Source organism: Panthera leo, chromosome C2 (assembly GCF_018350215.1).
Source record: "Panthera leo isolate Ple1 chromosome C2, P.leo_Ple1_pat1.1, whole genome shotgun sequence".
In the NCBI taxonomy this organism is placed as follows: Eukaryota; Metazoa; Chordata; class Mammalia; order Carnivora; family Felidae; genus Panthera; species Panthera leo.
The window spans coordinates 17049705-17077146 of record NC_056687.1 but is presented as its reverse complement, the minus strand read 5'-3'; the positions used below and the strand labels follow the sequence as shown (position 1 = coordinate 17077146).

The 27442-nt window shown below is 37.1% G+C and overlaps 2 pseudogenes; one reads left to right on the top strand and one right to left on the bottom strand.

Annotated features, from left to right (window-relative positions):
- The first annotated feature begins 1916 nt into the window (after positions 1-1916).
- LOC122198944 lies at positions 1917-2082 on the top strand (annotated as a pseudogene).
- A 998-nt stretch (positions 2083-3080) lies between these two features.
- On the bottom strand, positions 3081-3212 carry LOC122199095 (annotated as a pseudogene).
- Between the last annotated feature and the right edge of the window lie 24230 nt (positions 3213-27442).

Sequence of the window (27442 nt, the reverse complement as noted above, 5' to 3'; positions counted from 1 at the left end):
CAGTATTCCTTTTTCTAGCTTTGGTGTGAGGAAGGTTTTCCTTTTTCTTTTTTTTTTGTGTCTTCAGATTTTTATTTAAATTGTATTTAGTTAGTATATAGTGTAATAACGGTTTCAGGAGTAGAATTTAGTGATTCATCACTTACATGTAACATGAAATGCTCATAACAAGTGCCCTCCTTCATACTCATCACCCATTTAGCCCATCCCCCCGCCCACCTCCCTCCATAAACCCTGTTTGTTCTCTATAGTGAGTCTCTTACGGTTTGCTTGATAAGTTTTTTCAGGCGGTGACTTTAATATGCCCAGATCATTGTGAAGTGTGTGTGTGTGTGTATGTTGTGTACTCTCTTACTTTCTAAAACTACAAAATACTCAGGCTGATCTTGTATATTTCTTGCTCCCGTCCTAACATTAGCCGTTTATCTAAGGAACCCTGATTTATTTTGTTGGAGATTAGAATTAGAAATGAATATCTAGGAGCTAGGCGTGTTCATTGCTACTTGAGTGTCTTGACTTCTTGGCTGTCTTAGCGGACAGAACAGGAAAACATATGTGCATATAGTATAAGGTGTATATACACAGATCCTTAAATATGTCTATATGTTAACATCTATAACTGTATTAAACTACACATGACGAGTTCATAGTGACGTACACAAATGAGATCCATTGTTAAATGGAGCATTCTGGCCTCTCTCCTTGGTCATCTGTAGCTTCCCACTTGAACAAAAAGAAATCTGGATTCCACTGGAAAAAATTTTTTAATTGTTCAATTCTAGTAATCATGCACAGTGGGTTCATAATTTCTAATGCATACTACATTGGGAGACAACCAAATAGCATTTTATTTCTTCCCTTTTTGGTATTCTAGTCACACACACATTGATTCTTTTGAAATTGTCCCTTAGCTCTTAGATACTGTCTTTTCCTTCATTTTTTTTTCCCTTTGTTCTTTCTGTCTGTCTCTCTGTATTTCTTTCTGCCTCTCTTTCTTATTCCTTTTCCTATTCTTCTTCCTTATTCCTCTCTGCATTTCAGTTTGGGATGTTTCTACGGTCGTGTATTCCAGCTCACTGATTTTTTTCTCAGCTGTGTCCAGTCTATTGAGAAGATGATCAAAGACATTCTTCTACCTGTCGCAGTGTCTTTCTTTTCTAACATTCCATCTTAGTTCTTTCTTAGTGTTTTCATCTGTTTGCTGACATCACCCATCTCGACTTCCATGGTGTCAACTTTCTGCATTAGTGTCCATCACGTGTTAATCATGGCTATTTTAAAGCCCCTGTATGCTAATTTTAACATCTGTTTCATATTGGCCTGTTCCTGACGCTTGCCTTGTCTCTTGGACTGTGTTTTTCCTCACCCTTTAGCATACTTTGTAATTCTTTTGTTGACATCTGGACATGATGTATTGAGTAAATAGGCCTTTGTGTAATGGTTTATGCTCATCTGGTTCAGAGTTCTGTTTGTTTAATATTTGCCATAGGTGTAAGTGCCAGAAGCTTCAAATCCCTCTCCTGTCTTGTTTTGTCTCCTCTGTTGTCTCTGAGATTTGCTAAAGGCACTTTGTTAGCTAGAGTCTTTGTCTTGCAACCCTTTCATCTGTAATCCACTGTTATTAACCTGGAGCCCTGTTGCTGCCAGGGCAGGATGCTGAGGAAGGGAAGTATTCTATAGTCTTATGTCAGTATTTCACTTGGCCTGAATCCTTGAACTGTGACTTTCACGAGTGTTTATTGGCTTCTCCCCCTCCCCCCCGCCCCCCACCCCGGGGTGAAACCTGAAGACTAGAGGGGGCTAGAGTTAAGGAAGTGCATTCCCATAGGTTAGATAGGACTCCGGAGAAATTCTTAAGGATGGAGAGTAGTCCTTTGTTATGGAAGAACAGTCTTGGGGTTTCTAATGGCTCCTAAAGCTTTGCCCAGTGGCAGTATCATAGCCAATGAGGTTTATCCAAAGCGCGATTATTGCTAGTTGAAATCTAATGGCTCTTCTCTTCTCTCTTTGCCAGAGCCACCTGTAATCCTTCCTGACTCATTACCCTTAGAGCCTGGAAGTTTTCTGGAAGTAACCCACCACCATGACCATGCCCACAGGAGTCTCTCAGTCTTATGCTAATATACAGTCAGCCTCCAACAATTTATAAAAATTCCCATTCAAGTGTTCCTACCGGGTAATGGCTTGAGCAGCAGAGGCCCCAGATAAGGAGACCTAGGCTGTGACTCTCAGATTTGCTGTCTCTTCATGTTAGAAGGTCGTGTTTGGGTCTGCTATCTTAACTCTGATAAATCCAAGAAAAGTGATTAATTTTCAGTCCATTAAGCTTTTTCTTATTGTAATAATGAAGCAACACTTTCCAAGCTCTTCACTTATTGCAGCTATCTCTGGATCGCTTTGTTTAATATGATCAGTTTTGATGGCAAATGTGAGATAAAAAGATAAGGTAGTGCATGCTCCAAGTATATTTCCGTTATAGAAATTTTTATACAAGTTGACATTAATAATAATGATTAAACACTGAAGTTAAAACATCACGATGATCATGTGAATAGATAAGTCTTTCTAAGACCCGACCTAAAATATATTCACATTTGCTGTATTAACATTTACTATGCTAATATATGCTAGCCTAGAACTGTTAAAAGTATCAAATGAAATGTCACAAGAATATTTATTAGAAATAGAATTCTGACAAACATGTGAAGTCTCATAAAGATGGATTTCATGAATTCACTAAAATATTTTTTCCTTTCTTTTTTCTTTTTTAATTTTGTGATGTTTATTTATTTTTGTGAGCGTGAGAGACACAGCATGAGTGGGGAGGAGCAGAGAGGGAGAGGGAGACACAGAATCTGAAGCAGGCTCCAGGTTCTGAGCTCTCAACACAGAACCCCACGCAGGGCTCGGACCCAAAAACCGCAAGTTCATGTCCTGAGCTGAAGTCAGACAATTAACCGACTGAGCCACCCAGGTGCCCCATTTTTCCTTTCTTTATATGTTTAGTCCCAAATAAATGACAAGCTTAACTTTTGATGATAATAGGATCATTCTGATTAACCTTTGTGATATTACTTTTACTTTACAAAAAATATTAGAAAATCATATTGACACATATGTGTAGATTATTAGTGTTGGGAAAAGTTTTCAATTAGCAATAATCGCGCCTCGGATAAACCTCATTGGCTACGATACTGCCACTGCGCAAAGCTGATTATTAGTGTACATAATAAATAAATATGTGTTACTTAAGGAATAGTGAATACATCTGTCTAATTAGGAATCAGGAAACTACATATTTTAAAAATCTAGATCAGAGGTCAGCAAAACAGTGGACTATGGATCAAATCCAACCTAGAGCCTGTTTTTTGTAGGTAAAGCTTTGATGGAACACAATAATCCCATTAATTTACCTATTGTCTCTGACCGCACTCGGGGCTGAAATAGCATTTAGTTGCAACAGAGACCTTATGAATCACAAAGCTAGGATATTTATTATTTATCTCTTTGCATAAAATGTTTGCCTGTCACTACTCTGGATGCATCCTAATTTGATACAATATGATATCATAATTAACACTTTGGCATGGAATATATTTTGATTCATTAAATAATGGAAGTCCTATTTAAAACCTCTTGAAATTTCCAAGAACATATTTATTTTGCCAAAGAATGTATAATTATACGTGAGTCATTTTTTGAGTGATTCATATTTTCACCAAGTTAGGAAATACTGGTACACTGGATCTGGGTTTATGCTATGCTCACTTTTAATCATTGCATGTAAATAATCACAATAGATGTAACAAAAGCAAAGAAAAAGTATTAATGTCAGTTATCTAAAAGATATCTGGTATTTAACATAAAAATTCATTTTAAAAAATATGAGCGTCTTCTTTAACATTAAGCATTAAACAAACTCTCTCTCTCTCTCTCTCTCTCTCTATATATATATATATATATATATGTTTCTAACTGTATGTTAAATGTTTTAAATGTGTTGTTCCAAGAAAGTGGATTTAATTTTTTTTCATTTATTATATATTTATTTCCTCACCCTATTTAATAGATGAAAAATAATTTTATTGGCATGTTTATTTTTTTCTTCCCAAGCACCAATCTGATAAATAAACAAAATCAAAAAGAACTTCTAAATACTGCTTTTCACACAAAATTTAAAAATTGATCACACTCAAACCCTGTGGTCATGGGTAATTTATTATTTATCCTCATCTGTAACAAACTTGCATGTACATAAGTAGTCTATGCTTATTATGAAATTTGAATGTTCATTTGGGTTGTTGGATGCTGTGAAAATTTCTTGGTTGAAATAGGGAAACAGTTAATAGGCAGGGGATGGCCAAGTTGTAAACAATACTCTCGTGGAGACAAAAGTTGACTACTCTGGTCTGATCCTAAATTACACTCAATTAAACTACTGAGCCACCCAGGTATCCCAGCAAGCAGGATTTTTTAATTAGTCTCCTCTGTCTTCTATGAGTCTTGTCCTAAGGCTCACTTCCTACCAAGAGGCAAAATAATCATAGCAGGATTCATATTTCTACCCAACACCTCCTAAAAAGGTACAAGAGAGAACATGCTATTCTAGAATGTCTTCTCCAGTCTCATTTGCTGACCCTTGGTAAAGCCTTGTGGTCTTTATCAAATTGTACAATTATATAAATTGTGTACAATTTATCAAATTGTAGTAGGCCAGGTAGCTCAGTTCTGGCACTCCTATTCTACCTTAAAACACAGGCTATGCGAAGGATGTGTGAAGATCTGGGGCGGGGGGCGGGAAGACATCTTACGTGGGAAATCAAATAGCCATGTCCTGGGTTAGGAGATTATAGGGAATGCATTCCAAAGCAGAACACTGCTTTCTGGCCTTGCTGAAAACAACGGGCCATGCTTCGCTTATCTAGTCAATGTATATCTAGGGGTTGGGTCCTGCCTGTGCTCATGAATTCCTCAGACCACGTTATCATATGGAATATCTTATCTTGTTTTCCACCCTGCTTTCTTCATCTGCTCTTTTGTAGTCTTGGGAATGCCTTAACTTGTTTTTCTGCATGCTTTCTATACTTTCTTACTAGCACATAGCCCCCTGACATATTGCGCAATGTTTCCCTAAACGTATGCTTAATAAATGGAGGAGCTTGAGAGCAGCTCAGGGAGACTTCCCGTAGCCTCCCTCTCAGTTCTCTTGACTTACATAGAGTCTTGAGTAATCTTTTTCTGCTGTCCTCGGCTTTGCTGGACAAAGCCAGAAGCCAAACCCACAATCAAGGGACAGTGTTACGGATGTTAAGGAAGTCATGAGAAGGTCTCTGACTCTAAATCACCAAAGGACACTCAAACCTAACTAATTTCTAACTATATTTTTTAATCTTGTGAGCATCCCTCTTCTGCAAAATAACTCAGTTAAAGGCATCATCTGCTAGAAGATGAGAAGTCTGTATCTTCAGTTACCAGGGACACCTTATAATTCATAGAAAAGTCATTTCAGTCCTAAGATTCATCTGCATGTCTTTCTTTAGAAAGTAAAAGACAAAGCAGAAAGAAATGTTCCAATTCAATCATGCACAACAAATGGTTTTAGGAAACTTCCATGAGTATGCAGAGGGTGAATATGTGAATCTACTAAGGAAGAGAGTAGAGTAATAGTGTTCTCTATACTTATCAGAACTTGCTTCACCTAACCACCAAATATTGAATTAACAGAAAGCATAATGATTTAATAAATAAATACATTTCCAATAATAGATATAAATCTTCCCTCCATGTTGATGATAGTAAATGTAGAATCAATTAAAATGTTCTGCCATGATGGGGTAATATTTATTTCCCTTTTAAAAATAATGGGGTTTTTAAATTTAATCTTAAAGCCAAGTTTACTAGAAGTTCTTAGTTTTTTCCCCCCTGATTTACATATTTCCTTCTAAAAAAGCAAAAACCTACATTTGAATGAGGTCCACGTTGACTTTGAAAGTTACTTTGTTCTTTATGTACATGGATTGTTAGCCTAAAAATATTTTTAGGTGGCTTTGTCTTCCACCTTTCCTTTCACCTTTGCCCCAAGGGTAGCACCTCCACATTTCACCGGATATGTGGCTATGATCCAGACATCAGTACAAATAGAAATGCTTAGAATTACCTTCCTCAAAATATTAATTGGATTTCCAAGAGTAAGCGCTATTCCCTCCTTCTTGAAATGTCTCTTTAAGTTGGCTTCCAGGAAATCATTCTGCCCTGGTTTTCTTACCTTCCACTGACTTTTGCTGTTCTATTTCCATCTCCCTAATATCCAAATGTTGGTTTTTCCAAAGACTCCAATAGACCTCTGACATTCTGTATCTACAATGACCTCCTTGATGCTTTTATTCAATGTCATGAATCTTATTATCTAAGTCCTGAGCCCCTCTTATTTATTATATACAACTAAGGTCTCTCTCCTGAACTCCAAACTGACATTTAACTCCCTACAAGACTCCTCTGCTTGGTTGTATCCTCAACATTTCAAGTTTATCCTCAACAAAATCACACTTCAAATGTTCCCTTTCAATTGTGAACATCCTACAATCTTCCCTTTATCACACTATTCTCCCAGTTACTCGAGTACTCTTTCTGCTCCATTTGTGTTAGAACCTAGACATTGGCATTTTTGCTCATGGTTCTTTTCATCACACTTAAAATAATACCTCACAAAAGAAGATGTTCAATAATTATTTATTGACCAAATGTTTGAGTGAATGACAACAGGAGGGGGATGAATTTGGCTTTTGATGATTTGATTGGAGTATCCTATAAAAAACACATTTTTATAGTCAATTCAATATTAAAGTCATTGTGATGCAGATGATAGGTCAAGGAACTAACATGGAAGGAATTGTTTAGGGATGTGTGAAAATTGAGAAGAGAAAAATGTGAAAACAGATTCTATGGAATGGCACTTTTCAAGCCTTGGAGAGAGATAGCAGTGCCTGAAAGGAGTAGGGACAGAAATGATTAGAGAAACAGAATGAAAATAAGTATGATTAGAGTCAAAGGAACTAAGAAAAGGATTGCAAAAGAATATTGTTAAATGCCCAAGGGACCAAGTTAGATAAGAACTTGGATGGATGCAAAGGGGGTTCCTAAGGAGATAATTAAGGCAGACTTAGAGAAATCTTTGGGATGGAAGTCAAGTTACAACACATGGAGAATTCGATGGGAAGAAAAAGGAGGTGGAAATCATGAGCACGGATTGTAGATTTGTTATTCTTGGCGTTTAGAGGGAGAAGAAGTGCAGAAAGGTGGCTGGATGTGGAGCACAGAGTACAAGATTACTGTTTTCTCTATTACTGTGAAAGGAAAAATCTATACATGCCAAGGAAAAAAGTCAATAATAAGGGAGCGCTTGAAGTCATAAGGGGATAATTTATGACATGGAGTCCTGGAAAAGTGAAGAGGGCTACAATTAAAATAGGATGGATAGAAACAAAAATACTTATTTTATTGAAATTAACAAAATGTTCTCTCATCAAGTCTTCTTTATGGCATGATTTTAGTTCTAAGTACTAGCAAAGAACTTAAAGAACCTCTTCCAAGCGAAGAGTTGAAATGAAATGATGTGAAAGAAAAGGTATAAACTCTATTAAAAGTACATTCTTTTGCAATGAGAGATAACTAGTGAAGGAGAGCAGGTAGTGTTGTTGTCGTTGCCTGCATATTCTCTGTCAATGGAAAAACTAAAAGAGAAGTCAAACTCTTACCAAAAGTCTTGCGTGCTGTAATGACCCATTCTTGATGGAAGAAAAGGGGAGATCTTTGTTCACTTTTTCTGACTAAGTAAAGACATCCCCAGGGAAAGCAAACTTTGGGACCTGCTGAGAATTTAACTTCACCTGGGTGGATTGTAGTTACCAAAGTATATCGTGGAGGGCACATAACATTGAATTCAATCCATAGAAATACAAATGACATAAAATGGAAAAAAAAAGTTGGAATCTCCTACTAGTAGGTAGTAAACAGTCTCCAGGCAAAGAGAAAACTCACCTTGCTGTTAAAAGCAAGGAAGTTCCTAGGATTAAAATTATGTTTTAATAGCTAAGCATTAAAGCCCATTCTTTGCTCAGATCAGAAGTAAAGATCCACGGGAGAGAAAAGGCAAGCCTCCCCCTAACGTTTGTAGGCCCTGAATAATAGTACAAATAGTGGGCTGCACACCATATGTAAGAATCTTTAAGATATTTACCCAATGGTCATTCCCCAAGTCAATTAATCTTAACCCTGACCATACACTTGAATCATTTGAAGTATTTAAAAATCTTTATTTTTGAACACTCCAACCCACTGAAACTTAGATTTATTTGCTGTATAATAATTCTTGGGTTTTAGTATTTTATTATAAGCTCTCCAGGTGATGCTAGCGTGCACCCAAAGTGACAAAATTCTGGTAGAATAATTATAAAAGCCTCTGTCTCATGATATACTGGTAGGATGAAACTCATGTAAATTCAGACTGTGGAGTATTGGAGCACCAAGAACCTCCCATCGTGCTTTTGTACTTGGCCAGAAGGTACATTTGGCCACTTTTTGAACTTTGTAAAAACTTAATAGGTGAAAAAGTGCAAAATTTATGAACAGAATAAGAAAGAAACCCGAATATATATCCAAGATTGTAGTTTTTAAAACAGCAAGAGGCTCATTAAAATATTTTGAAACATCCCTGGAAATTATCTTGTCTTCTTAACCAACCTTAGTGTAATTTGGCTCATGTAAATTAGAGATCACAAAAGTAAATCCTTCTTAGTTCTAAATTCTTCTGAAAAACTAAGTGATCCACCAATGTAACATGAATTTTTGAATAGATAATTCCATGTTCAGATTTCAATTTTTTTCTCCTGACATGAGGAAACATTTATATTTCTTATTCCAGGATAAGCATTCAACAATGTAGTAAAGAAAATATTCTTTAGATAATACTTGTTGCAACTATTTTTTCCAAAATATAGTAGTTCAATTTGTAATAGTTTTTTTTTAATATAGCAAACCAGCTCAATATATTTTGAGTGACACACACATATGTATATACCGACATATATATATATATATATATATATATATATATATATACACTATCTCTATCTATCATCTATCTATGTATCTATCTATAGAGATAGTCTATATCTATCTATGTCTAGATATATCTGTATCTATATAGATCTATCTCTCTCTTTAGATAGACAGATAGAGAAAGATGCTAGCGAAAGACAAATGGTATAACCTATACATATTAAAAAACAATGAATGAATTAAATGTTATAAGGCAATAGTATAAAAAGGATACAATGGACTTCATGATTAATTCATGTGTTCTACAAGGTAGTATTACAAATGTTGATGGAGGAAAGATTGCCATAGCCTTGAGTGTAATAGAGATTTCAGTAAGTTTTGAAATATGGGCATACTCCAAGAAGGAAAAGAGAAAGGCCAATGGAGGGATAAAGTGTGAACTTTGGAAAGACAGTGGGGGGAAGAGGGAGATATGAATGAATGACTGGAGATCACAAAGAGCAGTTGTCAAGAAATTAGGTTTTTCTGTGGAACAATTTTTGAAAGAGAAGAGAAGGAATGATCAGTGAAATCATAAGTCTAGGAAGGTCATATAATATACAGGATATAAACTAAGAAATTTAATGGCAATGTGTGTTTTGAGCTCTGGAAAGTCAATGAACAATTTCAAAAAAGGAATAACCACAACTTATGGTAGATTTTAACTAAAAACTTACAGCAGAGGAGATACTCAAACTTCAATATGAAATTTTCGGTTACTTTTCTTATTTTTCTTATTTAAAAAAACTTTTTTAATGTTTATTTATTTTGAAAGAGAGACAGAGTGTGAGCGGGGGAGGGGCAGAGAGAGAGAAGACAGAATCTGAAGCAGGCTCCAGGCTCTGAGCTGTCAGCACAGAGCCCAAAGCAGGGCTCAAACTCATGACCTGACCCAAAGTCGGACCCTTAACCAACTGAGCCACCCAGGTGCCCCAGTCTGTGACTTTTCTAATGAACATTATACTTTTTACTGTGAGGTAAATTTGGGTAATTAGCAAATGCACATTCTTTGAAGAGGAACTTAAAGAATCCTCTGTTAGAATGTCCTCAATTCTTTCTTTGGGTCACAACTGTGATACAGCACTTCAGAAAAGGCTAAGCTGTAGTTTTTATTTGCTTCTAAAATAATTTCCTAGTGTCAAGATTACAAATTTATACCAAAATGGAGTGAGTGATTTATTCAAAACACTACATGTTAGAGTAGCATTTTTATCAATGTATTTTGAAATCTGGGAAAATATTTCCTTGATATTTTCTTTTATCTCTAGTACAATTTTCAAACAAATGACAATAAGAAATCATGTGGGAATTGTCTTTTAAAATTACTTTTTTCATACTAACCCTTTATCTGATATGTCATTTGCAAATATCTTCTCCCATTCCGATGGTTGCCTTTTAGTTTTGTCGTTTCCTTTGCTATGCAGAAGTTGTTTTTTTTTTTTATCTTGATGAGTCCCAATAGTTCATTTTTGCTTTTGTTTCCCTTGCCTCTGGAGACATATCACATAAGAAGTTGTTGCAGTCTGGGTCAAAGAGATTGTTGCCTGTTTTCTCCTCTATGATTTTGATGGTTTCCTGTCTCACATTTAGGTCTTTCATCCATTTTGAGTTTATTTTTGTGTATGGTGTAAGAAAGTGGTCCAGGTTCATTTTTCTGCATGTACCAGGTTCATTTTCTGGTAAGTGATCCATTAAGTGGTCCAGGTTCATTTTCTGCATGGCAGAACTGTCCAGTTCTACCAGCACCATTTGCTAAAGAGACTGTCTTTTTCCATTGGATACTCTTTCCTGCTTTGTCAAAGATTGGTTGGCCATATATTTGTAGGTCCATTTCTGGGTTCCATATTTGATTACATTAGTCTATGTGTCTTTTTTGTGCCGATACCACAGTATTGTGAAAACAAATAATCCAGTGAAGAAATTGGCAGAAGACCTGAATGGACACTTTTCCAAACAAGACATCCAGATGGCTAATAGACACATGAAAACATGCTGAACATCACTTATCATCAGGGAAATACAAATCAAAACCACAAAGAGATACCACCTCATACCTGTCAGAATGGTTAAAATTAACAACTCAGGAAACAACAGATATTGGTGAGGCTGTGTAGAAAGGGGAACTCTTTTGCATTGTTGGTGGGAATGCTAACTGGTACAGCCACTTTGGAAAACAGTATGGAGGTTCCTCAAAAAAATAAAATAAAAATAGAATTAACCTATAACCCAGCAATTGCACTACTAGGTATTTATCCAAAGGATACAAAAATGCTAATTCAAAGGGGCACATGTACCCCAATGTTTATAATAGCACTATCAACAATAGACAAATTATGGAAAGAGCCCAAATAGTCACTGACTGATGAATGGATAAAAAAGATGTGGTATATAGATAAAATAGAATACTACTTGGCAATCAAAAATGATGAAATATTGCATTTGCAATAACGTGGATGAAGTAGAGTGTATTATGCTAAGTGAAATAAGTCAGAGAAATAGAGATATCATATAATTTCAATCGGTAATGGAATTTGAGAAACACACAGAGAATCATAGGAGAAAGGAAGGAAAAATAAGGTAAAAACAAAGAGGGAGGTGAATCATAAGATACTCTTAAATACAGAGAAAAAACAGCGTTACTGGAGGGGAGATGAATGGGGGGGAAGGATTGAATGGGTGATGGGCATTAAGGAGGGTACTTTTTTGGATTAGCACTGGGTGTCATATATAAGAGATGAATTACTGTGTTCTACTCCTGAAGCTAAGACTACACTATATGTTAACTAACTTGAATTTAAATTGAAAACATTAATAAAAATTGAAAAATAAAATTACTTTTCTGACTCCTATGTGGAATTTAAGAAACAAGACAAATGAGCAAAGGGAAAAGAAAGGGAGAAAGAGAAAGGCAAACCACAAAACGGACTCTTCACTCTAGACAACAAACTGATGGTTACCAGCGGGGAGGTGGATGGGGGGGTGGGGTAGGGAAAATAGGTGACGGGCACCTGTTGTGATGACAACCAGGTGCTGTACGGAAGTGTTGAATCATTATATTGCACATCTGAAACTAATATACTGTATGTTAACTATACTGGAATTTAAATAAAAACTTTCAAAAATAAAGTAGAAAAAAAAGGTGAATAAAGGAGAGAGAAGGAGAGAATGAAATATAGATAAATACAAGAGCTTTCCCTCGACTTTGAGAAAACTCTTTGGAACAGTGTCGTAAACGTAAATAACTCTAATAAAAATGTTTAAAGACTACAAAAATAAAATTGAATCGCTTTTCTCAAAGTTTTTTTTTTTTTATTAAAAATGTTCTTTGGTAGTACTGCTTGGCTTAAAGGCAACTTTGTAAAGTTTTGTCTCAATATGGAGAGAGAGAAAAAAAAAAAGCCATCAAAAGCCATAGCAGTATTAGATGCGAACTTCTTTCTTTGAAGTAAGTAATGGCCATTTTATTCTAGAATAGTCAATCAAAAGCTATTATTATAGACAGTGAGAGAACATGAGGAATACTTAGCAATTGAAAGACATAAGGACCACAAGCATAGATGTTCCACAGAAACTCGTTAAAAATCTAAATTATCCAACTTCACCCCAGATCTACCAAATAAGAACCTTTACCTTGACAGAGTCCGGGGACGACACTTATGTACATCCAGATTTACACAAAAGTTTGAGAAGGCTATCCTATGCTATTCAGTGTATACGTACTTAATTGTTCTTTCTAGGAGCTAATGAGAAGGAAGAAATCTTGACCTTTGAGAGAGCTACTAGAACTCTCTCTCTCTCTCTCTCTCCGCCTATCCAATGAAGTACATACGTACATACCCACTAAAGATTAATGACAGTTAGCTTGGAACACACTGGGGAACTTGCCTTAGAAGAAAGCCTACCCTGGAATTTCAAATGGACAAGAATGCAGTAACATCCTTAAAATGCCAAATCAATCCGCCCAGAAGGTAGAACCACCTCTGGATATTTAAGCCCGTAAATGCACCTGGTTGTTAGAGCCATACTGAGTTCTGTTTCTTCCAACCTAAGGCACAACATGTTTTCTGATATATCATTGAAGCATTTACTTAAAAAAACAGGTAAGTAGCAGGGACCAGGGTCTAAATTTTTAATACAAAATTTTAAAGAAAAGATGCACAAAAACTTCAGTAATCTCTGCAAGAACATTGGAGTGTTTGCTTCTCTTTCATAAAGGGCAGAACAGGATTTTGAACTATTATTAAGACTCAACACTTTTCTATTCCTCATGCTCATATTTTCTCACACTTGCAGGCTTCGCCAGTTCACAGAGCTAGGACATCTTATAGTCACTAACTCCAGGAAACGTTGTTACTTACTAGAGAAGTACAAATTTCAGAAATAAGTTCTTTGGGAAAAATTTTGGCCTCAAATCAAACATTATTTTCTGGTTCAGAACACATTTTGGCTGCTAATAGGCCACAATATTTCCAGCCTGGCAGACCCCGACAGTCATGAGTGTTGAAAGCAAAGGAATTTTATACATTTATAAATTTTACACTGAGCTCTATCTTCATATTTGTATACTACTTATTTTTGCAAATATTCTTTTCACCCCTATGTTTACATCAAGGAGAAAAATATTGTGATGTTCAAACTATGAAAGAAACTGTAGTGTCTTTAGAGATAAATATTTTACAATTCCACTTTCTCAATATTAATAACATTTGGTACTGTTTCAGATACAAGCATGCAAGGGAACCAAAGAATAAGTATCAGTCAAAACCATTGAGATACGTGCCACTATTCAGTATGCTCTAAGATGAATAGAAAAAGTCACTGGGTACAGATGTTCTTAGTTGAAATAAACTGAAATATAATGAATTAGCTGAAACAGAAAAGATGAATGAATTGTAATGATAGCGAGGAATTTTCAGAAATAAGAATAAGGAGATATATAATAGTTAGGTGGGGGAAAAATAACCAAGAGATTTTATTTTTACTAAAGACTTCTCCAGATCAGAGTTTTTCAAAGTTGGCATTATTGGCTTTGTGAGCTGGATAATTCTTTGTAGGGACAGTGACCGGTGCATGCAGGATGTTCAGTAACGTCTCCGATCTCTACCCACTCTATGCCAATAGTACCTTCCTCATTGTGATGGTCAAATATCCCCTGGGTTCAACATCACCCCTAACTGAAAACCGCTACCATAGATATAGAGGTAAATCTATACTATGTATAGGTATTGATTTGATATAGATATAAATGAAGATAAATATATACAAAGATGGAGAAGCAGATATAGATATTGCTGTAGGTATAATCCACTGCACATCATGACTTTCTCTGCATGCTGATAAAATGAACACTGACCTTTACAACCTAAAATTTAAAATTAAAGAAAAAATCCCAGGAACTCATTGATACTTCTTTGTTCATGAGTTTCCCTCACACAAACCAACTGCACTCAGGGCACAGTGAGTCATATCGCAATGTCAGAAGCTAGACCCCAAAACCTGACCTTTACTGCTCACCTGACCTTTGTCCCGCATTTTTCCTGAAGCTGTCCTTTCCAGCTTATCTCTTAATTCTGGCGAAAGACCAGACTGACATCACATCCTCCGGTGGCTATAAAACCTATCCTTGAAGCAATAATGACCTGCCTGACAAAGAGTTCTTGTGGCCTAGACCACCCAGACCGGTTTGAGCTTAACCCCCAACTCACACCTGTACAAATGGACCATGGAGTGACCCATGGAGTGACCAACACTGACTTTTACCTCATTATAATACCAAAATCTCCACCCAAGGAGGAGCACAAGTCCCATTTACATAACATATGCACATATATGAGCTTACACGTACATCTACATAACTGTACCTATAGGCACATTTCCTTATGGTCCACGCATTACCTCATACCACCACTGTATAAGATGACAAGGCCCCCTTTTCTACGTATTCATCATCAGTCTAAATAAAAGGAATCCTTTCACTCTTGCTCAGAGATTCATGACTTTGGAAGTTATTCCCTGTGATCTCATTATTTGCTGCAAATAAAGTTTCCTTTGTGTGACAACTCACCTGGTGTGGTTTCTATCTGTGACTCAGCAAGGAGGGAACTCCCGTTAATTCAGTCACGATAATAACTCTTAAAAAAATGCACACGAATGGTGTTGGGAGAAGAATAACCACCAGAAAGGAACAATGGGGCCAGAAAACCAGGGGTTTCCAAAGAGCCTTCATGAAACAGAAAGGAGAGAATTACCAAAGAACTCAGGATAGGAGATTTTCCTGGGCAGAAAACAGAAGTCTTCAAATTAGAAGGGTTTCACCAACTTCCTAGAAAAAGTAAAAAAAAATAGGTACATAGATTGCCACTCACACATCACTTTCAAGTATCGACTAAAAACTTTCACAAGAAAAAACCAATTTACGCACAGAAGAAGGAGAATCAACTTGGCATCAGTCATCTCATCTATAATTCTTGAAATTAAAAGAAAACAGAGCCTTAAGTGTCAGTGGGAAATGATTTCAGCCTATAATTTTATATCTATCAAAATATAGCAAACATGAAAATATTTTAATATCTCAAAACTTTTAGTCGCATTCATCTGGTTTTAGGAAAACAGTGGTGAATTGAGAATAAAATTATTATTTTTTTAATCTTTAAAAAATATTTATTTATTTTTGAGAGAGAGAGAGATGGATCATGAGCGGGGGAGGGGAGACGGAGTCACGGAATCCAAAGCAGGCTCCAGGCTCGGAGCTGTCAGCACAGAGGCTGATGTGGGGCTCGAACTCACGGACCATGAGATCATGACCTGAGTCGAAGTTGGACACTCAACCAGCTGAGCCACCCAGGTGCCTCTAGAGTAAAATTATTATTTTTAAAGTTTATTTATTTATTTTGAGAAAGAGAGGGGGAGGGGCCGAGAGAAAGGGAGAGAGAGAGAATCCCAAGTAGGCTCCGTGCTGTCAACACAGAGCACAACACAGAACTTGATCTCCAGAACCTTGAGATCATGACCTGAGCTGAAATCGAGTTAGACACTCAGCCAACTGAGCCACCCAGAGCCCCCTAGAGTAAAATTATTAAACAGTAAAATGAAAAAAAAAAAAAAAAGAAAGAAAGAAATACAGAAGATAATGAATCCAGTGAAATGAGAAGAAGGAAGGGCCCAAAAGGACAAGTCCAGACTTGATCATGACATAGGATACCAAAGCAAAGCCTTTGAGAGAAAAAAGCCTTTCAGGGGAGAATGGAACTAAATCTTAGAAAATATTATGATGTGCTAATGGCAAAATTTAAGAAAAAAGAAAAATAATATTAACGCCAGAGAAAACAAACTGTAAGAAGGCATAAGGCCACTATGCAGTCAGTTAAAATGACACATATTTTGAGGAGTTGCTGGAGAATCTATAAGAATACATGTTAAGAATATTCTTATCACAGGGAGGGTGGCTCAGTCGGTTAAGCATCCAACTTCGGCTCAGGTCGTGATCTCATGGTTCGTGAGTTCCAGCCCCACATTGGGCTTTGTGCTGACAGCTCGGATCCTGGCGCCTACTTCGGATTCTGTGTCTCCCTCTCTCTCTGCCCCTCCCTAGCTCTCTCTCTCTCTCAAAAACAAATAAACATTACAAATTTTTTTTTTTTTTTACGGTATATTCTTATTGTCTCCGTGGCTTAGTCAGCTGAGCATCCAACTTCGTCTCAGGTCATGATCTGCAGTTCCTGAGTTCGAGCCCTGTGTTGGGGTCTGTGCTGACAGCCTGGAGCCTGCTTAGGATTCTCTCTCTCTCTCTCTCTCTCTCTGTGTGTCTCTTTCTCTCAAAAATAAACTTAAAAAACTTTTTTTTAATGAATATTCTTTTTATTTTTTTATGTTCATTTATTTATTTTGAGAGACAAGAGATTGTGAGCAGGGAGGGGCAGAGAGAGAGAGAGAGAGAGAGAAAAAAAATCCCAAGCAGGCTCAGTGCTGTCAGCACAGAGGCAGATATGGGGCTCGAACTCAGGAATCATGAGATTGTGACCTGAGCCAAAATCAAGAGTGCTGAGTCTTAACCAACTGAGCCACCCAGGCGCCCCAAGAATATTCTTCTTTAGGTGGAGAGAAGACTTGTAAATTCATGACCATAAATGGAATGAACATATAGTTATAGCAAATCCTCTGATCCTTCAATGAATAGTATTTATCTATTCATAACAGTCTAAAAAACATAATATATTTTTATTTTTTGTTCAGATTTATGCAGTACAATTTACATATATTATAATTCTCCTTTTGTGGGTATATAGTTCTATAAAGTTGACAAATGAATGCCGTCCTGGAACCACTACCACAAACTACATATGGAATGTTTGGTTCATCTCAAAAGCTACCCTCAAGTACATTGGTACTAACTCCCCCTCACAACCACGTTTTTCAGAATGTTATATAAATCATATGGTAGGTAGTCTTTCTTCTGACTTCTTTCTCTTAGAACAATGTTTGGCATTTGCCTCCATAACTGCATATATCAGAAGTATATTTCATTTTATTTCCGATAAATAGTTTATTGGTTTATTTCCGGTATAGGGGAAACGTACGCATCAGGGTTCAATCAGGAGACAGAAGCCACACAATAATTTTAGCAGGGGAATTTTATTTTTTTTTATTTTTTATTTTTTTAATTTTTTTTTTAACCTTTATTTATTTTTGGGACAGAGAGAGACAGAGCATGAACAGAGGAGGGGCAGAGAGAGACGGAGACACAGAATTGGAAGCAGGCTCCAGGCTCTGAGCGGTCAGCACAGAGCCCGACTCGGGGCTCAAACTCGAACCGCAAGATCATGACCTGAGCTGAAGTCGGATGCTTAACCAACTGAGCCACCCAGGCGCCCCTAGCAGGGGAATTTTAATGTAGAAACTTTTAACGTGGGAATTAGAGTAATGGGGAATTGACTGATAGGCAAATGGAACTCTAAAGAATGTCGTAGTAGCAGATAGAGGCAGCAACCATCACCCCTAGGACTGAAATAAAACACCAAGAGAAGAGGTCAACCCCTGCTAGGGCTGAGACCCAAATCTCACTGGAGAGAGTGTAGCTGTAGCTCACAAGATAGCAGAGAAGTTGGGTAATACACTGGCAGCACTCAGCAGAAATCCACCTTCGGAAATACTGGGGGGAGCTGGAACTTACTGCAAGTTCCTCCAACTTTGTTCTTGTTATTCAAAATTGTTTTGGCTATTCTAAGTCTTTTATTTTCCATATAAATTTTAGAACTGGCTTGTCAATATAAGTAAGAAATGCTGGAATTTTGATTGGAGTATTGTGGAATCTACAGATGAATTTAGGGAGCATTATCATTTTAACCCTGTTGAGTCTTCTGATCCAGGAACACTATTTATTTATTCATTTTTAACTTTGGGAACCAATCTATATTCCGATCATTCCAGTGAAAATTACAACAACAACAACAAAAATCTCAAAGTTAGTGGTCATTGAGACATCACTTAAAATGTAGTTAGGGACGTTGGAAAAAACGATCGTTTCTAAGTGGAAAATAGTGAGTACAGTTTCATCCTTTTACTGAAAGATAAGCCTCACAAAATCTGGCATTTTTAATAGTAATCATAATAGACTCTGGAAGATATCAGTCAGTGGAGATATCAAATGCCTCTGCAGTAAGAGAATGATATGGAACTGAAATCAGGTCTATTGAAAGTATATACGTCAGGAATCTGAGACCTCAATCTCTTTCCAACCTCTGGTAGTAAAGTCAATCTCTTTCTAACCTCAACTCCAGGGACAAAAAAAAAAAAAAAAAAAAAGGCAAGTTTACTTTCTGGGGAAACTGGATCACCAAATCTCTCATCTCAAAAACATGAAGCATATATAGGCGATTGTAATTTGTGTGCTAAGATGGCATAGAAAAACCAAGTGTTACAATGAAAGCCTATCATTCTCTCCCTTGCCTGCTACCAGCAGATTGGACCATCCTTCTTTGAAGATAATAAATGGCCTCAATTACAGGAAAATTGATATTAATGCTTTGGAAGCACCAAGAGGCAATGTCTGCATCTTGTGTGATCACCGTCATAAAGATCACTGATCAGCAAGACCTACTCATACACACAGGGTGTCCAAAGAGTATTTTCAGTGCCACATTTTAAATTATGAATAGCTAGTTAAGGATCACCATACACACACACACACACACATATATATATACATACATATACATTATGTATACATGTATACATATATGTATATACATACATATGTATGTATATATATATGTGTGTGTGTGTGTATGTATTTTAATTTCTAAATGAAAGGCATCAAATCAAACAAAAAGGTAGAAAAAGGAAACCATATGAAACACACTTTGTAGGAAAAATTAAAATTCCCAAAGTTATATAAATAGTACCCTGAGAGAAAATCGAAAATAATAAAAGAAGATAGAACACCAGAATATAATTTTTAAGTTTAAAAAACAACAGAATATATTTTTTAAGTTAAAAAAACCAGAGATAAGTAAGGGTTCTTGAAATCTGAACAAAAATTACAGGAGAAAAGAAATAGAACAAAAAACATGCAAATAAAAGAGAAAAAGAGTTTAGAATTATAGGATTAACCCAGGAAGCTAAATAATTGAATTAAAAAAATCAGAAAGAAAGGAGTTTCAGAAGAAGAAGGATATTGTCAACAAATTGATATGAGAAAATTATCCGTAACTTAGGAACATGGGTTTCCCTTTTAAAGGGCCTAACACCTCTCCTGATTGACTCAGTTGGGTGTTGGACTTCAGCTCAGGTCATGATCTCACAGTTCGTGGGTTTGAGCCCCGTGTCAGGCTCTGTGTTGACAGCTCAGAGCCTGGAGACTGTTTCAGATTCTGTCTCCTTCTCTCTCTGCTGCTCCCCTGCTTGCACTCTGTCCCTCTCAAAGGTGAATAAGCATTTAAAAAATTAAAAATAGATAAATAAAGGCCTAACATCTCAATGACAGTTAAAAAATAATGATAGCGGCCTCCAGATGGAGAGCAGTTCGTAGAAAATACTGAGAATCGGCATATTATGGCACTTCTCACAGAGAACACTAAGTACCCATTCCTGAGTAACAATGTTTCTCACCCAATCTATGCTTATCCATTTCAGACAATACCTAAATCATCATACGTGGAATGTTGGTAGAAACTGAACATAAAGGCAGTGTTGGTGAGCCCTCAGAAAGAAGAGAGGAAAATATTATTGGAAACTAGAGGAAAAAAGATCCTTATCAAACAATGGCAGAAAGCTCAGTGGAGGTTCATCCTACTGTTGTGTGGATAGAGGAAATTGTAAGCCAAGAACTTGAGTGTCTAGGTGAGGAAATTTCTAAGCAATCTGTGGAAAGTAGAACCTAGTTCCTTTCTGTTGCATACGGTAAAACATAACAGGAAAGAGACAGAGGGAAGCTCTGTCAACGTGAAAGGAAGGAAGACCTGATTGTATATGAAATTCTCAGCCTGGCCAGATGGCAGACGGTAAGATTAGAAGATTCACTGTCAAGGGAGTCGGCTCTGAAAAGAAAGCCAAAGGTGTGGCCGGACAACTTTTTGCTAGTGCTTTGGAAGGATCAAAAGATGAGAGTCTTCAATTACACATGTGGCTCTATGAGGGATCGGACAAGTGACTCACAGATCCCCTCATCCATCTCAGCAGAAGCCAGGAACATGGATGGGATTATCCAAGAGAGATCTGTGGATGAGCCTCTTGTCTAATGGAGTGAATCCTTGAAACACACAAGGGAGATTTACAAGGTTCTTGAGAACGTGATGCCAACAAACTGCCACGTCAGACTGAAAAAGAAAGAGAACAGAGTAAAGGAAAGCTGTTAGACTCCCACAATTCTATACATAGGAAATAAGCAGATAAACCTCCTCAGCTGCAAACACATTTTACCCTTCACGAGAAAAGAAAGGTGCTTCCAAGTACACAGGCTTGATCCAGAGGGCAGAGTCTCTAACTCCAAGAGGACAGCCAGAACCATGCAGGGTTATTTTGCAGCCTTGGAACCTCATGTTATTTGCCCATTTGGACATTGCTTAGGACTGGTGACCCCCTTTTCCATCCATTTTAATCCTTTCTGAATAAGGACATTCATAGATGCTACCCTATGTCTGTCTCATCATTGTATTTTGGGAGCAAATAAGATGTCTTCTAGCTTCACACATCCACAGATGAAGAGGAATTTTGTCCTGGGACGGATTACACTGAGGGTTTTATTCATATCTAATCTAGATGATTTAGATAATGAGATTTGTGCCTTTGAGGATGAGACTTAGACGAAACTTTGAACTTGTGATGATGCTGTAATGCTTGAGACTCTGGGCGATCAGGGAATAAGATGAATGTACTTAGCACATGGCATGGACGTGAATCTCTGGGGACCTGCAATACACAGAATAATGGCCCTTCAAGATACCACACCCTAATCCCTGGAACCTGTGAATGTTACCTTTAGGTGCAGAGGGATTTAGAGAGGTTAGGCTAAAGATTATGAGATGGGGAAATGCTCTGGTTTACCTGGCTAGGCTCAATATAACCACAAAAGTTCTAATAAGAGGGAGGCAGAGACGTGAGAGTCATAAAAAAGCAATGTGACGATAGAAGCTGAGAGAAAGATTAAAAGACATCTGAAGATGTGGTCAGAGGCCATGAAGTGCCGGTTCTAGAAGCTAAAAAAGGCAAGAAAACCCCTCTAGAGGAAATGCAGTGTTGTTGATCCATTTTAGACTTCTGATCTCCAGAATTGTATAAGGATATTTTTGTATTGTTTTAAGGTACTAAGTCTTAGGCTTCCTCTCCCTAAACTTGCCCTGATCTCCCCGGCCATTTTCCCCTCCCTTCACCCTTCCACTTGCCCTAGGATGGAGAAATCAAAAAGAAAAGAAACAGAAGCCAGCAATTTAATGCACCACAGTGAACTTTGAGCAAATAAACCTCAGCCATTCAATCGAGGGGTTTACGAGAGAGGCAAGGACACCGGTGTCCCTCAAAAGTCTCTCATTCTTCTCAGGAAAGTAATCAAGGTGAGCAATGGACCACACAGGCAGCAGATTACATAGACGGGTGTCATTCCAGGCTTGATGTTCCATTCTGTAATACAAGTAACATCCATGTAAGCTTAAGCTCAAATAAAGCTCTCAGGCTTATTGGTCCCCCAGGAGGTCACAATAGGAGGTCCACCCCAGGTACTTTTCCGAAAAATACTTGAAGAGGCGTTTCCAAAGCAAAAGTCCCCAAATCAGTATAAATATATCTGTCTTGTTTTAAGCCACGGAATTTGTGATCATTTCTTACAAGAGCGACAGGGAACTATCACACCATCCAAAATATCAATTCAGCATGAACATAAAATGCAAATATTTCAGAAAGATATGGGTCCAAAAATTCATTTTATGTACTCTTTCCCAGGATGATTTTGAAGGATATGTTTTTCACACAGAGAAAAAAAAAAACTCCAAAAGACATTGTATCCTGGAAACCAAAAATACAACACAGAAGACACATTTCTTTACCCTGTAGACTGCTGTTTCCTTTGGTTTACTGTAAGACAACAGGCTGTTGTGACTTCACCTTAATCTACTTGTTCGTCCACTAGATGTTTACAGCTATAGGCAACCAAATAAATATCTGGAAAATGGTGCAATTCCGGCAAAGTTCAAAGCAAAAGCAGCTTCCATGAAGGGTTATACAGTTTGACCTTGAATTGTGGTTCTTTCACATAGACGAAGAAGACACAGCCATAACATGCGGAGAGCCTGCTCCTGGACTGTCATCAGGATAAGTTTTTTAACACACACACAATCGTGAGGTGAGGTTGTAATTATTCACATACAGGGACGATGAAACTGAAGAGTAGAAGGGCAACGAAACCTGCTGACGCCACAAGTAGTGTGGAATAAATAGATTAAATAAGAATTGTTATATTTCTATTCAGACCGTAGGCTCTTGTTTCGGCTTCGTGTTAGATACCATCAATTCTTAACCCAGAGAAAAATGTCCTGTTTTCTGTAAAGAATGAGGGTCAAAACAGAACCAGTCACAAAGTCAAAAGATATTCCCACCTGACTAGCTGAGCTCTCATTAGCGTCAAAATCATTTTAAGAACGGTTTGAAATAAGACCACTCACCTGGATGTCGTTAAGAGCCATAGTATATATTTACCTGCCATGAAAAGTGTTTTCCTTATACACAGTGCCTAAAAAGTGTGGGATTTTATTTCCTTTTTCACAGCTGGAAAAGCTCAATAACCAATTTGTTTTCCACAGCGTAATATCATCTGGATTTAGGCGGTGCCAGAAAGAAATGAAAAAATGAATTGAACAGAATATCTGCTTTTAAAATGAATGCAAACCATGTATACTGGTTTCGTATCAGATTTTTAAATGTTTGGTTTTTTTTTTTTTTTAATCAACTGAGTGTGAAAATACCTTCTAAACAAAACACTCCAACTGGAAATCTTTGAGTTGTTAGTGAAATTGATTTTTATTTAGAATAACCAGCATCGGGGCCCCTGGGTGGCTCGGTAGGTTGAGCCTCAGACTTTGGCTCAGGTCGTGATCTCAAGGAATGTTGAGTTTGAGCCCCGCATTGGGCTTGCTGATGTCAACATGGGGCCTGCTTCGGACCCTCTGTAGCCCCGCTTCCTGCCCCTGCCTTGCTCATGCTCTCTCAAACATAAATAAAACTTTACAAAAATAATAAATAAATAAATAAATAAATAAATAAATAAATAAATAAAATAGAATAGAATAGAATAGAATAGCATACACGGATCGAGTAACTGTCATGTGCTTGTTGCTCTGACATATATCATTTTTTATAATACTAGCTCTAACAGTAAACCTATGAAGGGATATTAGAAGTGAGCTCGCTTTGACAGGCCAATTTACCTACAGAGTTAGAGCTAATTATTAACAATAGCATTATGTGAAGTAAGTATTCTGATTGCTGTTGTAGTGGTGTTGAATATTTTTTTCCTAAAGTTTTAAAAGAAAATTGCGGTGCCCGGGTGGCTCAGTTGGTTGAGCATCCAACTCTTGATTCTGGCTCAGGTCATGATCCAGCCTGAGGCTAGCTTCCATGCTGAATCTGGAGACTGCGTGGGATTCTCTCTCTCTCTCTCTCTCTGCCTCTGCCCCTCTCTCCCACTCATGCTCTCTCGCTCAAAATAATTCATTAATTAAAAAGTAAAGGAAAACTGAATTAGGGAGCATATTCTATCAGACATTTTAAAAACAAACTACTCATTCAATAAAAGGATGCATGGGTTCATGCATTTGTTTTTCAAAGAGATGAAATTTTTTAAAATAATTCGTTCTTATTTTGGTATAAAGGCAAAAGTGCAATCTGTAAGTAAAACCAAGAATATCAGAGTGTTCCATTAGGTAAGTTGATTATAATAAAGGTGTTCTGGAACATTATAAATGAGCTTCTCTTGCCTCAAAAGCTTTAAACTATTTAATAAGTTAGAAAGAAAACACATTAGTTAAGTGTTAATTTTACTCAATTACTTAAACTCAATCTCAATTTCCAGGGGAAAATTATTACTTAGTTTACACAGCAGGATTTGTTTTAATGCATGGAACCTTCAGGAAATTATTTTATAGAAATAACGTTTAGGTTGCTAGTGGAAGGTGGCAGATTGGGGAAAGGCATTTAGCTCCTTCCCTCCCAATATCCTGTGGAAATGAAGGAAAATTTATTTAAAAATGTGCAAATCCAAAACATGGTCCTGGAAAACAAGGATGTGTGCTATTAACGCATTTCACTAACTTTGAGGAGTTTCTGGAATGTAGCATTGGTATTGCACTGGAGAAGCTACTGAATAGAGAAAGTGCAATCCAAAAGACACACATGAAAGAGAATCCTTCCCAACTGTCTCCCAGAAAACTAAGGTCTCAGTGAATGTTCACAAAGAACGGGTAGCAACAGTAGAGACAGATACATAACTTCTGCAAGAGACCTGAGCCAATCGTACTTGACCAGATCACTCAGCTATACAGAAAAAAATTCTTTCTAGACTATTCGGCTGGCTTTGCACCATCCACTTAGCTTCTAAAAATTAGAGTTCCATGGGGCTAGGTTGTGTGCTATTTTCTCTGTTCTATACATTTTCCTACTTTGTTTAAACTTTTCTCACTTCTTGAATATCATCTATCTCTTGATGATTTTCATTGTTTTTAATCTCCAGTACATATCTAGACCATACAGCTCCAAATTGCCTACTGACATGTCCATTTTCATGGACATATAGCCTTCTATAGTGAACTTCTTTTTTTTTTTTTTTTTTTTTTTTTTTTTCAACGTTTTTTTTTTTTTTTTATTTTATTTTTGGGACAGAGAGAGACAGAGCATGAACGGGGGAGGGGCAGAGAGAGAGGGAGACACAGAATCGGAAACAGGCTCCAGGCTCCGAGCCATCAGCCCAGAGCCTGACGCGGGGCTCGAACTCACGGACCGTGAGATCGTGACCTGGCTGAAGTCGGACGCTTAACCGACTGCGCCACCCAGGCGCCCCTATAGTGAACTTCTAAAGTGAACATTGTATAGTGAACTTTCTATAGTGAACTTCTATAGTGAATATTCATTGATTAGTATCCATTCATCCATTTTGTAGTAACAGCACCTTAATCATCCTTTAAGAAATCACTTTTCCCCCGTTCATCCCAGGTGTTTCAGGTGGGATATATTTCTTTAGTGCTCCAAGCATTGGCCTATATTTCAGATTTAGCCAATCACGTGAATCATTTCTGACCCATGAGAAACAGGCTAGTGCTCTTACTGAAGATACCAGAAAAAAACCCAAAAAACAAAAACAGTATTCTACAGGGGCGGATAAGGTGAAAGGATGTGAACTTGGGGCCATCACAAAAGAGAGCTGGTTAAATACACACACACACACACACACACACACACGGCCTGAAACAGAGAGACAAAGACAAAATCTTAACAATATAATTTGAGCCTCAGACCCCCGTTGTCTTCCTCAGGCCATGATGCTTTTCATCTTGGGAATGTTGCTGTGTAATCACAGCTCCCTTCATCAGGAATGCTCTAAGACCCTGGTCTTTTCCTGGCTGCTTCCTTTTCAACCTTTAAGGTCTCAGTTAAATATTATCTCGTAAGAGAGATCTTGTCTCACCGCTTATTCAATATGGCACCACCAATATTCTCTAAAGACAAGGCAAGATGTGTCTGTCACTTCACTTTGTAATTATTTCATTTAGTTTTTCTGCCTGCCTTTTCCCTTGAAATTCAAGCTGCATGTGGGCGCCAACTCCGTTCTATTATCTATTATATTCTTAGACCCTGGGATAGTGACAGTACATAGTATGTGCACAGTAAATATTTTAACTAATTAATAAACTGAAAATAAAAATTGCACAATGACCCCAATTTGGAAGTTGGTGTTGTAAGTATACTAAATGCCTCCTTTTACACAATAAGAACTTAATAAAAAACACTGAATAACATACTGGATAAAATTGATAAAAAATTTTTAGAGTCATAATTATACGAATGTTATGGTGAACAACAGAATAATTTATATAAGAACTATATGATTTCAAATGTAGAATTTAATTAATCATCATCTGCTATTTTTCATGTGCAGGATTCAGGGTTAAAGAAAAGGATGGAAATCTTAAAATTCAATCAGATATACCTCTGCTTTATTTACCTTGTCACATATACTACTTTTTCACATGTATTTACCCTTTCATAACTTCTATTACTCTAAATTATGTTTTTAATTTAATTTAATTTATTTTATTCTCTCCCCCTGAGCGGCAGAGAGAGAGAGAGGGAGAGAGAGAATCCAAAGCAGATTCTATGCTGTCAGTGCAAGCCTGACGTGGGGCTTGAGCTCATAAAGTTGGAAATTATGACTTGAGCTCAAACCAAGAGCCAGATGCTTAACTGACTGAGCCACCCAGGTGCCCCTCTACTCTAAACTATAATGATCATATCAATGTATTTTAATATTCTTAGAATAAATTTCATTCGTTAGCACTGAAATATTAAGCATTATCTATGTTATGCAATTATGAGTTACTTTTGTTTTACAATATATGGAAATCACCAAAAATATCTGACTAAAATTCTATAAAAATTGAATAATAAGTCAACATAATTTACAAGCATTTGCTTTCTGTCCACTGTTTTCAAGACATTAGAGTATATAAGTATTACTAAGCCTTGATCCTACTCCAAGAGAGGAACAAAAGAGAAAGAAGCTGGCATTCATTTAGTACTTACTTTGCACCTGTGTCCTTCATAAGTCCTCACAACAACCCTGAGAGATGATAGTGAAAGAGACAGTCAA